The following is an 18358-nucleotide window of genomic DNA, read 5'->3' on the forward strand; positions in this document are numbered from 1 at the left end:
ATCAAAACTTTATGCCATATCATGTTGGCGGAACATTAAAGATTGATCTAAAGATCACGTAAATATTATTGAACAATTTAGAGAAACATAAATTTTATTGATTTTGTATCCGCCAAAGTGGCCTTAATTAGTAAAATTTATGAAATTGTTCTCTATTTATAAAGATCAATTCTGTTAAAAAAATATATATAATTTTCATTCTAACTTTCTACAAAAATGACATTCGTGTATTTGAGATACTATGTAACAAATTGTCTTTAAATAGTGTAAATTTTGAGGAAATATATAGTTGTGATAAAACTAGGCTCTGTTGTATCCTGAAGACAAGTTCACCAACAACCCATCTACATCTTCGTATTTAATCGGAGTGGGGGTGTCTGTTGTCTATAAGTCAACGTAGATTACTACGTGCTTCAGAGTAATTTTTTTCTTTATTTTCAAGTTATTTTTCTCAACAGTTTATAGACATCAAAATATTGCTCTAATGGCACAAAGTATCAAATTTATGAATCAAGACCATGTGAAACTTAACCATTTTGATGGGTCGAATTTCAAACGATGGCAACGAAAGGTATTCTTTATGCTCTGGCAATTTAAGGTCGCATATGTCCTTACAACAACATGTCCAACTATTTCAACAGATGCACTTCTGATCAAATCGACACTCAACGAAAATGGCAATATGATGATCTAGATTGTTGGGACCATGTACTTAATGCAATGACTGACAGATTGTTCAACTCATTTTACAAGTGCACAACTGTCAAATAATTATGGCACTCACTAGAGAAAAAATATTTAATCGAAAATACAAGTACAATTTTTTTTTTTTAATTTCTAAATACTTTGATTTTAAAAATGATAAAAAATAAATCTATTCTTGAACAAGTTCAAGAGTTGCAATTTATTATTATTGAGATGGAGGAAAAATTATTAAACTTCTCAAAAGTTTCCAGATGGGTGCAATTATCTCTAAATTATCATCTAGTTGGAAAGACTATAGAAAAATTGTCTTACAATAAGAATTTGCAAACTCTAGATGAGATTTTCAAAGATTTAAAATAAAAGAAGAAAATAAGATTAGAGATAGAAAGGATGATCGCTTTGAATTTATTAAACCTCATATAGTTGAATTTATAATTCAAGTAAAAGAAAGTATTTTTTATTTAGAGCATTTCTATTGGTTCATATCTTTTCACATGGATTGAAGATTGTAAAAGTACTTAATGGCTCTTTTTTCAAATAATTTGTAAATCCCATATTGTTTTCTAAATTTTTTGGAGAGATTTTTAAACTTATAAATAAAAACTTATTCTCAATTCTTTCTTCATTCAAAAAACTCTCTCCTTGAAAGCTCCAAATGGCTTTTAGCTATATGAAAATTTTAATAATTCTTTTTTATTATATATATAAGAAAGAAAGAAAAAAAAAAAAAAAAAAAAGAGAAAGAGAGAGAGAGAGTGTGTGTGTGAGAAAGAGAGAAAGAAAAAATAATTAAAAGGGGGGGCGTCCAAATTTGGATAAGCTCCAAAATCGACCCAAAAAGTGTTGAAGGGGCCCATAGGGTGCGTAACGGACTCTCTGATCCAAATAAGTGCCTAGCGGTTCCAATGGATTTCATACTTATTGAGTTTCTTAATACATTTACAAATGAATGTGACTTTTAAATTATTCTCTATTTATAGAGATCAATTTTGTTTAAAAAATATAATTTTAATTCTAATTTCTACAAAAATGGCATTCGTGTATTGAGATACAGTGTGACAAATTTTCTCAAAATAGTGCAAATTTTGAAGAAATATGCATTATGATAAAATTGGCTCTGTTATATCTTGAAGACAAGTTCACCAGTAACCTATTTGCATCTTTGTGTTTATTTGAAGTGGAGGCATCTATTGTCTATAAGACAACTTAGATTATTATATGCTTCAAAACAATTTTCTTTTTTATTTTCAAGTTATTTTTCTTAACATGTATCTTGTTCTTATAACAAGATACAATGTCTATTGTGGTACTTTTTGGTTGGAGATTAAATAACATACTACTTGTAACTTAGAAAATGGTTTAGTTAGGAGTTTGAGTGAGTTACTCTCTTAAATTGGGCTAAATGGATGCAATTTAAAATCTGGCCAAAACATAGATATCGATCTTGATTATTTTTTATATTTATTGTACCTAAGAGGTCGAAAGTGAACAAGAATATCCCTCCCCCCACCCCCCAAAAAAAAAAAAAAAAAAAAAAAAAAAACCCTAGAATGTGAATTTTTCAAGGTCAAACCTCAAATTCAAGTTCAAGTGGACTCAAATTTAGATAATTGTCCCTTTGAAAAAGAGTAATTTCTTGAACCTCCTTCAAGTTCATGTCCCATCGAGATACTGCAAGACAAAATTGTAAAATCCGATCCAATTTATTGTAATCCTTAAATTCACATTAACGATGATATCTATTATCGGTTCCTATATGCTCCCGAAAATTCAGAGTAGGTGCAAATTCTTCCAATTTATGACCTATCATACGATATGTTCTAAAAATAGTCAAATGCTTTCGTATTTTAAAGAATTTACAGTGAAAGCTTGATTTTATTCAAAATATTGACTTAATAATTTAAATTTTGAAGCCTAATCTTGCATTTTGTTAGGGTAAATCTAATATCGACAATTTTACTAAATTACACTAAAAATTGCTTTGAAACCATCAAAATCCTAACTCCAACCAATGATGAAGCATATAATTGAACAGGATTGTGATATCTGAGGTCTAAACAAAGGCAATGATCAATGATTGAACCCGTGATGAAACCTTGCTTGAGATTTTTTCAAGGTCCAACAGAGACCAATTTATCATGTCCCTTTCTTTTCTTTGGACTTCCCCTATGAGAGTTGATTTGCAACCCTATTATTCTCTTCAAATCAAATGATCATAAGTCTTATTTTAGTGATCTCACAAAGACTTTGTTCAAGGGAGGGTATTAAAAGAGTAAATAAAAAATATTTATTGTAACAAGATGTACATTGGTATACCGGATCATGTTGGCCTAGTGACAAGTAGAGCCTTGATGATAAAGCAATGAATTCACAAGACCCTCGACTCAACCAGTTGCACGTATGACTTTCCGAGAGGGGGTGGTGTGTGTAACCGTTGGATTAGTCTCTCACCGAAAATAAGCGAAAAAATATGTATATATACTAGATGTATTCATTGTAATAAGGTGTATGTATTTTCAAACATTAGATGAGGAAAGACGACAAATTTGGAAGGGAATTCACCAAAAAAAAAGTGAAAAAAAATATAGTTAGAAGTTGTCTTCCAGATTAAATTCCCAACCCATTGTCGGAAAGCACCATATTTCAAATCAACCAAATGTTGAGTAGATCATTAAGACCATTATAATTATTAAGGGTTTTTATTTATTTATTTATTTTATGATCCAAACCCCACTAGTATTTAGACTTGAACAATCATGGTGTCCATAATGAGGTTTAAAATCTTGTCTAAAGAAGTTTCCGATCATTCTAGCAACATTCAATATTTTGGGGACAATATTTCATTCCAACCTCAGCCCAAATTGAAATGGTCTACAAAAAAAATTCCAAAAAATTAAAAAAATGGAACTTTGAACCATGTTTTGTAAAACACTTGGAACATAACAAAATAGGCCAAAAAAAGGAAACATACTATATGACTAGTTCAAGCCTCACTCTCTCTAATGTACAAGGTTACATTAAGTGCAAATATTCAAAAGCTTTCAACAACCAAAAAATAATAATTACACAACATTCTGATTAAAGAAAACTAGAATCCAACTTGTCCCAAAGAAGATAATTACCTAATTAGTTACAAACCAACCACTATTTTGTACTCATGAAGAAAGTCATACCTGGGTACTACCAGGTTGAACGGTGTTGGACCTTTACATACCTTGCCTGAAATATCATAGTAGGAACCATGGCAAGACAAAACCATCCATCAAAGTCCCCGGAATTAGGTATAGGAATGCAACTTAAATGAGTGCACACACCAACAACAACAAGCCATTCTGGTTTCTTAACTCTGTCTTCATCCTTCTCTGGGTCACAAAGTGATCTCAAATCTATGCTTCTGGCCAATTTGATGTCTTCTTCAGTTCGATGCCTGATGAAGATAGGCTTACCACACCACTTGACAGTAACGGTGGACCTAGGCTCAATTCCGAAGAGGTCAACCTCAATCGAGGCTAGTGCAAGAACATCCTTGCTAGGAGACATACTCAATACAAACCTAATTATGAGGAAACAGATTAAGAAAACCGATTTCTTATGGACAGAAAGAGAAGAAGTTTGAAAAATCCTGATTTTCAAAATGAATGTAATAGAAAAAATATTACCTAAATAAAATGGTTGAGGCATGCACAACGCATTGTTCTAAAATGAAAATTTCTCCTGCTACGGTACTACAGTCTGCAGGCGTTCATCCTCCAGGATACAACAACTCACGTTTCCAATAGGGTATTCTAAATTAGAAACATAACTTCGAACTTGACAATGTTGTGTGCTCTCACAACGAATAATAAAGTGTACTGATAGTCGAAATCAAGTAAAATAAAAATCATAGATCAAGTTTTTTAAATTGACTAAACATTGGATATAAATAAAGAGAAAGTGACTGTTTAGAACAGTCATAAAACTATTTGAATGTGCTGGTTCCGAACAGACACATTGTGTTAGTTCAGAATATACACACTGGTTTAAAATAAAATTATATACACACTGGTTCAAAACATAATTTAAAACGTCTGGAATTTTTAAATAAAATTAGGCCTTGAAAATTAAAATAAAAATGGGTTTTTGCGCGCACCCACATGAGGTATAAATCCAAGATTTTGCCCCCCTGCGTGCACGTCGTAGGTGGGCACAAGCATTAAAATTTTCAAACCAATGGATCCAAATCCCAATTGGTACCTTGGGTTTTTCTTCTGGGCCCCCATGTGCGCGCGTAAGCCCGTCCACTACTTCTATCCACTTCAAAGCTATTATAAGTATAACTATTTAAGAAATGCAAATCAATTCTTCTCCTAGTAGATGTGGGACTAGAAATTACTCTAGACAAAAATAAAACTATCAACTAAACTTAAAGTAATAAAGTAAAAAAATATAAAGCATAAAGCAAACATGGGATTGAATTACCCTATGGTTAATAGATTGATTTACCATATGATTAAAACTAATTGAATATTAAAGGATTTTCAAATTCAACCCTTTCAATTCCAACAATCCCCCATATGAATGCAGAAAACACAAAATAAAAATATATATAAAATGTGAAAGCACTTTTTTAGCAACCATATTTCAGTATAGGTGTCTTTTGGACTTGACCCTTACCTATGATAAGTCTATCGGATTTACAAGTCGGTTAGTAGACTTTTAGCCTTGAACTGCCAACCTTTAGTGTAAACCAAAATAGTAGACTATACACACAGGTTACTCAAACAACTATCAACTTCTATCGATGGTGTTCATTTTGGCCCTAAACATAACCTGATATCATAAGTGCTTTAGAGAGCTTAGTCTAAACTCTCATAGAATCGGCTCAATTCTATACTTATTTAGGTGTGCCTATGAGAAGTATCCTGTTATACTCCACTTTTACAAGTATAGGCAACATTAAGAATTATACTTCAACCTTTCTACTTTACAGGTAGCACTAAACACTTCATAGGAATGGACTTGGAACACTATGTTCCGTTAGTGTTTTCTTTTAAATTACATTCAACTGATTTTCCTATTGAACCTATTTTTTGGGATCTCCAATCAATTAGGTTGGATTTCCATTGAAGTAATTTTTAATTAATAGGCTTTAGGCCCATTCCCCTCGAAGTCGATGCAACTAACTCTCTAGATAATCCTTTGATTAGAGGATCCGCCAAATTTTCCTTAAATTTTATAAAGTCAATATAAATAATTCCATTAGAGAGTAGTTGTTTTACAGTGTTGTGTCTCTGTTTAATATCCATTGACATGCCATTATATACATTATTTTGGGCCTTTGCAATGGTAGCTAGGTTGTCACAGTAAATAGATATAAAAGATACTAGTTTAGGTCAAATTAGAATGTTAACAAGAAAATTCCTTAGCCACTCAGCTTCTTCACCAATCTTGTCCATGGCAATAAACTCAGATTCCATAGTGGAACGAGCTATGCATGTTTGCTTGGTGGATTTTCATGAGATTGCTTCACCTACAAGTGTAAAAATATAGCCACTAGTGGATTTTGACTCTTCCAAGTCTGATATCCAATTGGCATCACTGTATCCTTCTAATACGACAAGATACATATTATAATGTAGCATGTAACTCATGGTATACCTTAAGTATCTCATGATTCTCACAAAGGCTTCCTAGTGATCATCTCCTGGGTTGCTAGAGTATCTACTTAATCTATTTACTGAATACGCAATATCTGGCTTTGTACAGTTCATAATATATATTAAACAACCAATAACTTGAGAATATTCTAATTGAGAATCATTTTTACCAACATTTTTCATCAATTTACAGTTTGTATCAAAAGGTGTTTTTGCAGGAATATAATCAAACCGATTAAATCGTTTTAGAACATTTTCAATATAATGAGATTGTGATAAATCAAATCCATTATTATTTCTAAAAAAAAATTATTCCAAGAATGACATTAGCTGGACTTAAGTTTTTCATGTAAAAATTTCTTAATTTGATTTATAACATTTATATTAAATCCAAAAATTAGCATGTCATCTACATATAGGCAAATAATCACATAAGAATCAACGATAGTTTTATAATAAACACACTTATCAACTTCATTAATTCTAAATCCATTTAATATCATTACATTATCAAAATTTTCATGCTACTGTTTTGGAGCTTGTTTTATATAAGGATTTAATTAATCTACAAACTTTATTTTCATGTCCTTTAATTATAAATCCTTCTGGTTGGTTTATATATATTTTTTCATCAAATTTTCTATTTAAAAATATAATTTTTACATCCATTTGATGAATTTCTAAATTATAAATGAAAGCTATAATAATAAGAATTTAATAGAAGTAATCCTAGTAACAGGAGAATAAGTGTCAAAAAAGTTAATGCATTCTTTTTGTTTGTACCCTTTACTACTAATCTAATTTTATATTTATTTATAGTTCTATTGGATTTTAATTTTTTTTTTAAATCTATTTATAACCAATTATTTTATTACCAGGAAGTAAATTAACTAACTCCCAAGTGTTATTACTCATAATTGAATCCATTTCATTATTTATAATTTCTTTCCAAAATGGAGCCTCAAGTGTTGAAATTGCATTTTTAAAAGTTTGAGGATATCATTTTTAGAGAAAACTAATAAAATCAGGTACAAAGGATATTGCTATTCTAGTTCTCTTGCTTCTCATAAGTTCTATATCAGATTCTTGTTATCTAAGTTCATTATTAGATAATTCAATGTGAGATTTTTTTAATATTTTTTCAATTTTATCCTTACCAGGGTACACATTCTCAAAAAATTCAACATCTTTAAATTCAATTAATGTGCTAGGATTAATATCATTTATATCAGATTTATATATACAGAAATTGATATACACTACTATTAAAACATATCTAATAAAAATTCAATCTATAGTTTTAGGACCTAATTTTGTTCTTTTAGGTAAAGGACAGCCACTTTTGCTAAAAACACCCCCACACTTTCATGTATTTAAAAGTACGTGTTCTACTTTTCTAAAGTTCATAAGGCGATTTTTCATAATTCTTCAATGAAATTTTATTTAAAATATAACAAGATGTTAAAAGGGCTTATACTCATAAATTTAAATGTACTATTGAACTAACATGTAAAGAGTTAACCATGTCTTTCAAAGTTCTATTTTTTCTTTCTACAACACCATTTTATTGGGGAGAATAAGGAGTAGTAGTTTGGTGTATAATTTTATTTTCTTGACAAAATATAGTTAAATGATTAGATTCATATTCTCCTCATCGGTCAGATCTTAAAATTTTAATTTTCTTTTCAAGTTGATTTTCAAATTCAGATTTATAAATTTTAAACATTTCTAACGCTTAATCTTTACTACTTAAAAAATATATCGTAAAAAATCTAGTGTAATCATCAATAAAAGTTATGAAATATTTTTTACTGCCTCTAGATTGAACGTATTTGAGATTACACAAATTAGAATGTATTAATTCTAAAGGTTTTGTAAATCTTTCAATATTTTTAAAAGAATTTTTAGCAAATTTTGATTCAATACAAATTTTACATTTTTTAGATGTATCAATATGCATTTTAGGAATCATACCATTATTCATTAATTTGATAACTGATTTATTATTAACATGGCCTAATCTAATATGTCAAATATTGGAATACTTAGAAACATAAGTAGAAGAAATAATATCATTAATAAAATCAGAAATTACATTGAATTTAAATAGCCCATCACATAGATAGCCATTGCCCACAAACATTCCATTTTTGTAATTATACATTTATCATACTCAAATACCATTTTGAAACCTCTCTTACTTAAAAAAAGAATCTGAAATTAGGTTTCTTCGAAATGTCTGAAATATGAAGCACGTTATTCAGAGTTAGAACTTTGCCAGATGTGAAATTCACATTCAATTTTCCTTTTTCGATCACAGCAGATGTGGAAGAATTTCTCATGAATAATTTTTCATCTCCAACATTGTTGTAAGAAGAAAACATGTTTCTCAGAGCATATATGTTTGGTGGCCCCCTTATCCAGCCACCAATCATTGGTATTTCCTACTAGATTCCCTTCTGAAACAACCGTTGATAGGTTATGAGTTTCAGACACATTGACTTCTTCATATTTCTAATGGTGTTGTTGATTTTTTCTTTTGCGACAGTTCTTAGCCCAATGTCCAGGTTTATTACAAAAATAATAATTTTCCTTAATCTTCTGAATATTGATTTTTGGACCATGCAAGTTTTTCTTTACATATTTTTTCTAGAATCCAAGTTTGAACTTTCTAGTGAATTTGAAAAATTCTTCTTTCACTACATTCGCTTTAAAAATCATAGAATTTGTTACACTCTTCTTCTCATTCTTTTGGTCATCCTCTTCAATTCTAAGTATTTTCACTAGATCATCAACTCCCATTTCTTTTATTTTATGTTTCAAATTATTTTTAAAATATTTTCAAGATGGTGGTAATTTTTTAATTATCAATCCAACTTGGAATCTTTCATTTATACTCATGCCTTCAGCATGAATCTCATGAATAAGGATTTGGAGCTCTTTAGATTGTGATACAACTAACTTAGAGTTTACCATCTTAAAATCTAGAGAATGCTCAAAAACAAATTTCTTTGTGCCGGCATCTTCTAGAGTATATTTTCTTTTAAGAATTTTCTTGTGATGCCCCGTCGAACACTAACACAAATCCCAATGCCAAATATTCAAGGTACTAAGTGGCACCTCGAAATTTTAGCATGGCCTCCTCTGTATATGTAAGCGTTCAACGGAACACAACACCTAATAATCTAATATAACAAAACCTATATATACAGATGCAAACATAGGAAATTAACAGCGGAAGACTAATTACATCTAACATGTAAGTAGATCAGAGTGCGGAAGATTTAACAATATACAGGTTTACCAAAATACTTTCACTCTAACATAGGCCTAAATTCTCAATCCAAAAATCTACATACATCCTAGATGAAACTGACAACACTAAGGGATGTAGCCCTAGTTCTCACCAGGCAATAAACTGTGATCGTCGATCTGACCAACAGATACTTCTCAATTACTGACTCTACGCCTGCCTCGGTAACTGCAAGTGCTGAAACTAAAAAAATAGGAAGGAAAGGGTGAGTAACAAAAGTTACCCAGTAAGTCCACAACCAATTCCTACTAATAACCCTCCCTAAACATAATCGAATAAAGCATACTGAACATTTTAATACATGCAAGGTTTTACAAAATAAAATACAATCAACTGATACATATAGCCAGGGATGAGCAACTAAACAGTTTAAAATCTCAAATAACATCAATCAGGCATACTCATTATACATATTCTATTTTATGCAAATACAGTTGACAACATTGAAATAATAAACATGTTTTTCAGTTTATAATTCGAAATATAACAACAGATACATTGTACAAGTGGTGGAGTAATGGATTCTGAGCGTTGGGATTCACGATTGGATTGCTCCCAGTCGGGACATGATATTCCTCAATAACATTGTAGTTCCTGATTTTGTGACTGATCGTTGTTTACCACGCTTGCAGGACCATTTATCCGACTCAGGCTGACCGTTTGACGTGACCGTAAGCAATGGGTCTCTTTTCGATGTGTCAGAACGTTCGACTACTACTAGATTGTTAGTGATCACTAACTAATCATCTTCGTCTATGCCTATCAGGGGTACATGTGATTTCCAAATGACACTCCACTCATATACGACCACCTTTACAATACACGTTCACTAGTAAAGATAAGAAAGGAATAGACCTAGATTCCAGTTGTGACTCCACTCTCATACGCGTCCCATACTACGTATGAGCTTGGTTGTCCCTACCGTACATCCTAGGATAGTACACGCCTTCGGATGATGTGACGCATTATCTCTTCAGGCATTCACAAATCCTTTAACAGCTCACAAAATAGCTACGTGTATATATATATATGATTTTTCATTTAAAACAAAAGAGAAATTAATAGAACAGGGTTGAAAATGTATATCCAGTTCCTACCATGCAACTATGGCCACCCGGCCTAAACATAAATAACAGTATTCAGCGCATGCGCTAACATAATCTTAGATAAATATGCAACCCTTTCATTAATAACCTGTATATCCTTTCACCAACCTACATACAACATACAATGTAAAATGCAGACATCACCCCTCAGGTGTGATTCTGATATTTTTCCGTTCATTCCCTTTTTTATTATCTCGATATTCTCAATTTTCGTCTCGTAAGTCAAACCATTCATTTTCAATCGTTCAAAGTCATTTTTGGTCTTTCCATCGAAAATCATCAAAGTTTATTCAAAATGAGATCCCAGCGATACACGGGACCAAAGCTGTTAAAAATAAGGAAAGTTGGTGAAAATTTGGCTAAGTGTCGGAAACTCAAATTTTCAAAGTTCTTGAAATTGAAAACGAGTTTTTCGAAATGAAAGTCTCGATCACGAGATTCGACACCATATAGTTTTTGTAATCTAATTCAAAGTAATGCGAAAGTTATTACATTTTGAAAATTTGTCAAAAATGTCAAAAACTACGTTTTGTTCTTGAAACCAAAATTTGGATTTTGATCCTTTGAGATTCGGATCTCGAAACCATTCCCAATGTTCTGAAATTAGGGGTAAAATCGTAATTTCATTAAATAATTTAAAGTAAATGGAAAGTAAAAATATTTTTAATGAAATAAAGGGTGAGAAATCAAGTATAGGCAATGAGGAGGGCAAAACAAGAGTCAGAGTCTATTTTTGACTCAGGAAGGTACTGTCGGTGGCAGAAGCTTCTTCTGTCGGTGGAATCGACTGTTCCTACCGATAGAAGGTAACTATCGATGGCAGAAGCTTCATTCTATCGGTGGAACCGATATAATGGTCATCGGTGGGACCGACGGTCCTGCCGACAACACTGAACCTCCTCGCGAATTTTGGGTTTTTCGATCCATTCTATGGATCTTTGTTCCGCTCTTCAAATCCTTCAACCCACCCACGAATTCAATACTTAAAACATAGATAAAACATATCAAATCCTTATTTCTAGCATGAATTTCAATTCAAACAAATATTTTTACGATTTAAAACAAACAATAAGTTTTGTTAAAACAACCTAAATGCATATTTCGAAATCTAAAGTTACTACTAAGAATTGAGAGTCCCTTACTGTTGTGGACGCCAAGGATATAAGCTAGCACTACAAATCAAGGTTGGATGGCTCGAGAGTCGAGGTTGGGTTAACTTGGATGCAAAATAGGCGAAGATTTGCAAAGCATTTGACGACAATGCTCTTCTTCGTTTCTACAATAAAGGGTAACTCTAACTCCTACTCGATGGAACCTTTGGATGGAAGGTGTAGAGTTTCATTCGCACTATACAGTTGATTATTGATGGAGGGTAGGAAAAACGAATGAGAATGGACAATCAAAGATGGTGAAGTTGTTGTCCTCATCGTGGCCGACAACTTTGTTTTCTTCGTCGAGGTTCAAGTCAGCCTCGATCATGCTAGTACTTGATAGAAATGGGTCGAAACCACCCTTGGGTTGAAAAGTGACTGTCGTTTGATTCTATGGAGTAGAAGAGAAAAGAATAAAAAGAAACCACTCTCTTTTAAATAAAAGGCTTGAGGGGTAAATTCGTAATTCTCTTTTCATTGTTCCTAGTTTTTTCGACAACTCGGCCATTCGGACTCGAAAAATGACGAACGAGTATTCCATTTTGAATAATTTTTTGCTACGGATTTAATGGTGACGTCGAATTTTCTTGATTCTCCCTCTAACGAAAATTTCACTATTTGGATCCCACTTAACACGAAATTCGAGGATTCTATAACTTTTCCATCCGAACTTGCTTACAGGCTAACGTATATATTTCGATCATTTTGAACCTAATGGTGAAGTTGATTTTTCTTGAAATTAATCATAACAATATTCGAGTATTTTACTCTAAGTCCATCCTTCGATATTTTTCGCCAAATCTCACCATTCAATTTTCTCGAGATATGAGTTGAAAATCCGAGGTATTACATTCCCATAATGTCTTGGCAAATTCAATAGAGGAATACATTTTATAAAGAACAATACTTAATCCATTTAGGATATAATTCTGACACATGAAATTGGAATATTCCATTTTCGATATTCGATTCTTTTGATTTGGTCCTCCTCATCATCATCCAAAAAAATTGGTTCTTGAGTGATGATATGAGCTAAATGAAATGTTGTTAAATAAAACATGTTTTGTTGCTAGATTTAAAATTATTCCATCGAATTTATCGGATTTTTCACTGTGCACAAAATTAAAGATTGTTATCATAGAAATCAGTAATTAACAGAAAATTCGTTTTAGATTATTAAATACTACTGAGTACTGATTTCTTATGGACAGAGAGAGAAGTTTGAAAAATCCTGATTTTCAAAATGAATATAATAGAAAAAAAATATTACCTAAATAAAATGGTTGAGGCATACACAACGCTCTATCCTAAAATGAAATTCGCCTCTGTTACGGTACCACAATTTACAGGCATTTGTTCTCCAGGATACACTAACCCACGTTTCCAATAGGGTACTCTAAATTAGAAATGTAACTTCAAACTCGATGATGTTGTGTACTCTCAGAACGAATAATAAAGTGTACTGATAGTCGAAATCAAGTAAGATAAAAATCAGAGATCAAGTGTTTTTAAATCGACTAAACATGAGATATAAATAGAGAGAAAGTGACTGTTTAAAATAATCACAAACCTATTCGAATACGATGGTTTCGAACAGACACATTGTGCTGGTTAGTATAATTTTTAAATAAAATTGGACCTTTGCGCACACTCACATGAGGTATAAATCCGAGATTTTGCACCCCCCCACCCTGTGCACACGTGCAAAGATTTTTGGACTGGTGGATCCAAATCCCAATTGAAACTTTGGGTTTTCCTCTTGGGCCGCTATGCGCGCGTGAGCCCGCCCACTACTTCTATCCACTTTAAAACTATTAGAAGTACAACTATATAATAATTGCAAATCAATTATTCTCCTATTTGATGTGGGACTAAAAATTACTTAAGGCAAAAACAAAACTATCAACTAAACTTAAAGCAATAAAGTAAAAAAACATAAAACATAAAGCAAATATGGAATTGAATTACCCTATGGTTAATAAATTGATTTACCATATGATTAAAACTAATTGAATATTAAAGGGTTTTCAAATTCAACCCTCTCAATTCCAACAAATACTAAGTAAGCAAATACCTGTTTATTGGGGTCTCCTCAAGCTCCAGGGAGCAAACGTTCATGGTGAGTCTCATCATAAACAATCTTCGGGGTTGGGTTTTTTACAGCAGCCACAGTTGGGGGAAGATCGAGTGTTAGCCCCATGTCGTGTTTTGAGACAAGTGGCTCTAAAGCAAACCATGGTGAAATTTAACAAACCATTTACCAAAGAGCCACAAATTTACCATGCTGTACATGTCATCTCAATTACCACTAGCAACCAAAAAAACATATGAAATGAAAGTTAGGCTTATATTGTATGAGAGCTTGTAAAATAAAATCCATTTATTAGTCTCATCCCATGTCTACATTTGAAAATGTGAGAAAATTCCTTCAAATTTCTCCTTCCTACTGCACCTTGAGATTTGCACGTGAACAAGTAAAAGATGATGGACCAAAGGAGTACAACTTTTATTTTTTGGGGGGAGTGCAATCAATCAATCATACCAATAGAATGCAGTAAGGATTTCTCAAGTCATGGGGGTGCAATCAGTTCTGGGTGGTGTGCAAGTAGTCGATCCCTAATTGTATTGTCCAATATCATCAAAATATTATTTATTTAAAAAAGACAAAAATACTCCTCATTTCTAATGGTTGAGGCACAATTTATTTATATATTATATATATATATATATATATATAAAACAAGATTCTCTAAAAAGAATTTCACGGTCAGATTCTTCAACCTAAACAAAAAAAAAAATCATTGGAAAATATTTTAACAATTTGAATAATATATTTTGAAATAATAAAATAGTAAAAATAGGTATGATAACCTTGTTGGTCTCTTTTGTATTATTTTAAAATATGATGGTTAACAAAAATAATGGTAAAGGAAGAAAAGAAAAGATAATGAAGCCTACCACAAATTTCAGGTTTACAATATACAAACAAATATTATAATATTAATTTTTCAATTAAATTACGAGTATTTTTATCTTTTAAAAGAAGTAATATAATGTTGATGGAGTCCAACATCTTTGCACCTTATAATTATCCATTTACTATTTTTAGAGCCTTTAATCGAGCGGATCTCAAACCCAAGTATTATTCACCTAAACTCCCCTAAAGTTGAAACGATTCCCCTTGAATCTTGCTTTTTAAACTTAATTATAAATTCTCTCTTCAGTAAAGCATTTAACTTTAAGTAACAAAATTTTACAAAGAATAGTTATAGGATGCTAAGATATTGGACAGAAAATATTCATTGCTATTAAAATATTACTTATTTACAATAGATGAAAATCTCATGTACAATGGATGAGGTACAATCTCTTTATAAATAAAAGAGATTTACCAAGCAGACCTACCTATTGCATTTTCATTACAAAAACTCCCTTAAATTATCAACTTTGTTAATCAACAAACCTTGGAGTGGAAGCCACATAATTGTAAATGATTAAATACGTATAATACCTCAGTTCTTTTAATCAAATACCCATTAGCCCAAAAACATGGAAAGGGTATAATGAGTATTTGATTAAAAGAATTGAGGATATTATATGTATTTAATCTTTTTAAAGATGTGGGGCACACTCCAAGGTTTGCTAAGAAAGAAAAACACTTTCCTTACTAAGGAAATTTTCCTAGCCGTATCAATTTGTGGCATCCAAAAACATGAATTGATGCAACAAGGTTGTAGAGTACAAAATTTTAAAACTTTGAAAATAAATTTAAAAAAAGGTCAATTTTCACTGTCGAATTTTAATTTTAAACTTGGGAGTTCAATAGCTATCCATTTTCAACACCTAGCTGAAAAAATATTTTCTTTTGACTTTTTTCTAATCTAAGTTTTTCCATTAAACCCTTGAAGGTTGTGTTGTTGAATTGCCAATGTGATCATCCATGTGGGCCCAATGACCCTTGGTAAGATTTGAAATCTTACCAAGTTAGGGAGTTCTGGTCAAATGCAATCTGCTCAGTAAATTTCTTTATAAATAAAGGAAAAGACTGTATCCATTAATATTGTACACAAAAAATGTCGATCATCAATTAGAGTGTCATATATGTATTAAAAATCTAACATGGTGATGGTTTTACTTACTCTCTTTTTCATGATCAAGTTCTTTAAGTAGCAATCAAAAACAAAAATAAAAATATCATCGAAAAATATTTTAATATTTTAAAAATATATATTACTAATTATGGAAAAAATTAAATTAAGGTATAATTTTATTGGTCTATTTTGTGTTATTTTAGAGTGTGATAGTGCAAAAATAAATAAATAAAAGAAAGGAAGCCTACCATGATTTTTAAGTTTACAATGTACAAATAACGATAGGTATCTTAATGATGAAACTAAAAGATAAAAGGTATCCTTGTATTTTGAAATAATTAATAAATAATAAAGTTGGAAACATCATGATAGCCTATAATTATCCTTAATAATTATATCGTTCCAAAGAAGGGTAATTTTGTCCAAAAATGTACATAGTTGTTCCAATTTTGAGGGAGAATTTATAAATTGTACTTCGTTCTTATTTTTAAACAGGGGTGCAATCAGGCAAAATTTTGAAATTGAGGCTTTGCTTGTTTGCTCTGCAAAGAATCGTAAAAGGTCGAAAACACAAAATATTATAGTATTTTGAATTTTGTGCGTGCTTGGCTGTTGAGTTAAGATATGGGCTCATCTGCAATTCAGCGTAAAAGACCACAAAATTGGATGAAAATCTCCAATAAATATTACAAGAGAAAAATTCTCACAACGTTTGGAGATCAATTGAAACAAGAGGTAAGATCAACACTGTAAAACCCAACAAAAATCGATAGCAACCCGATTTTCTTCTCTTTCTCATCCTCTCTATCTCAAAGGAATCTCATAGACCATGACACGGCTAAGATCTTAGATCTCCATCAAATAGAGGAAGCTTTACACCTCTTCATTTTTTTACCAACCCGCTAATTGTTTCTAAAGATCTAAGAACCTAGATCTATTTGATACATTCTTTACATTAAAGTTGCAAATATCCGTAAATCGATTGATTGAAGTGTTAGTAGATGTGCATGAATTTATAGACCAGAAATCCTATTTTTATCTTATCTTTTAGATCAAATAATTTTTCCATTTTGTTACGGCCACTTAACAATAATTCTCCTTGATTTCTTTGATTTGATCATAGATGTGTATATGTTGTGGTTATAAAGGATCAACATGCTCAATAATTTGGTTCTTATTACGACAACAACCTTTCTATATCAATATATTTGCATACATTGAGTTTAAGGAAAATGGAGTCTCTTGTTTGAATTTTTTTTATAAAGGTAAACAAGGTTAAGGCAGACCCAATCCAGCTACAATCGAAGAACCAGAACACCACAGGTATCCTGATAAACAACAGAAACAAGGTCACTATAGAGCAACTCACAATCTAAATTAGTAAAATCTAAACTATTCTGATAGGAAGCAAGTATGTCGAAAACCTTATTGGCCTCTCTAAAGACATGGGTGAAGGATACTTTATTGAGTCCATCAAGCAAGGACCATGTGAAGTATACTCCACGGGGGGCTCCACCTACCCTTCAGGAGTTGGACAACGAGAAAGGAATTAGATTGGATCTGAATCTTAGAGCATCCTTCAGAGATTGCTAACTTGATCCCATAGAGAATGCCCTGGAGCTCATGGGAAATGACAGAGATTGGAGCTTCACATCCAGCAATAGAAGCCAAAACTTTTCCTTCACTTTTTATAATAATTGCTCCAAACCATCCTCTACTCGTGGAGAAGGAACCATCAGAGTTAATGGTCGAAATTCCTCAATTTGGTTTAGGCCAAAAGCAATACCTACTCAACTTATGGATAAAGTTAGCCTGAAGGCCTGTAGACACCCCATTTTTGCACTCGCCTGATTAATCAACTCGTCAACCCGATTGCGACAGTTCCCAATGATGGATGGTTATTCCAATGCTCTGTTTGTTACCAAATATGTTTCAGAAATTCGGATGAGGTATCTCAAGCAAACAAAACTGTAGAAACCATGCTACGCTAGGAAAATGTGCCCCAAGAACATAGAAATCATCATTTTTTAGACAAGAAGAAGCTTCACGATAAAAATTACTAAAAAATAACCAAATTACCAAAATACCCCTAACATCAAAACATCCCTAGAGCCTACATTTCACTTAGGAAAATCCTTTCAAACACATAAAACAACAAATCGAAACCAAATAAACCATTTTGCCATTTTTCACAAAATTCGATAAAATTATGAAAATGCCCCTCATAAAGTTCACGACCATTTCCCACAAAAAATTTCATAAATGACACAAACCAATATTCCCATTGAATTCCTTAAGAAAAATCGATTCCAAAACATCCTGAAACATTGAAAAATGACTTAAAACGTAAAAAATC

The 18358-nt window shown here is 31.8% G+C and overlaps 1 pseudogene; it reads right to left on the reverse strand.

The window, feature by feature from the left end:
- Nucleotides 1-3835: 3835 nt before the first annotated feature.
- On the reverse strand, nt 3836-14111 carry LOC147398332 (cytochrome b-c1 complex subunit Rieske-4, mitochondrial-like; annotated as a pseudogene).
- Between the last annotated feature and the right edge of the window lie 4247 nt (nt 14112-18358).

Source organism: Akebia trifoliata, chromosome 7 (genome assembly GCF_017979445.1).
Source record: "Akebia trifoliata isolate Shusen 1 chromosome 7, ASM1797944v1, whole genome shotgun sequence".
Lineage (NCBI taxonomy): Eukaryota > Viridiplantae > Streptophyta > Magnoliopsida > Ranunculales > Lardizabalaceae > Akebia > Akebia trifoliata.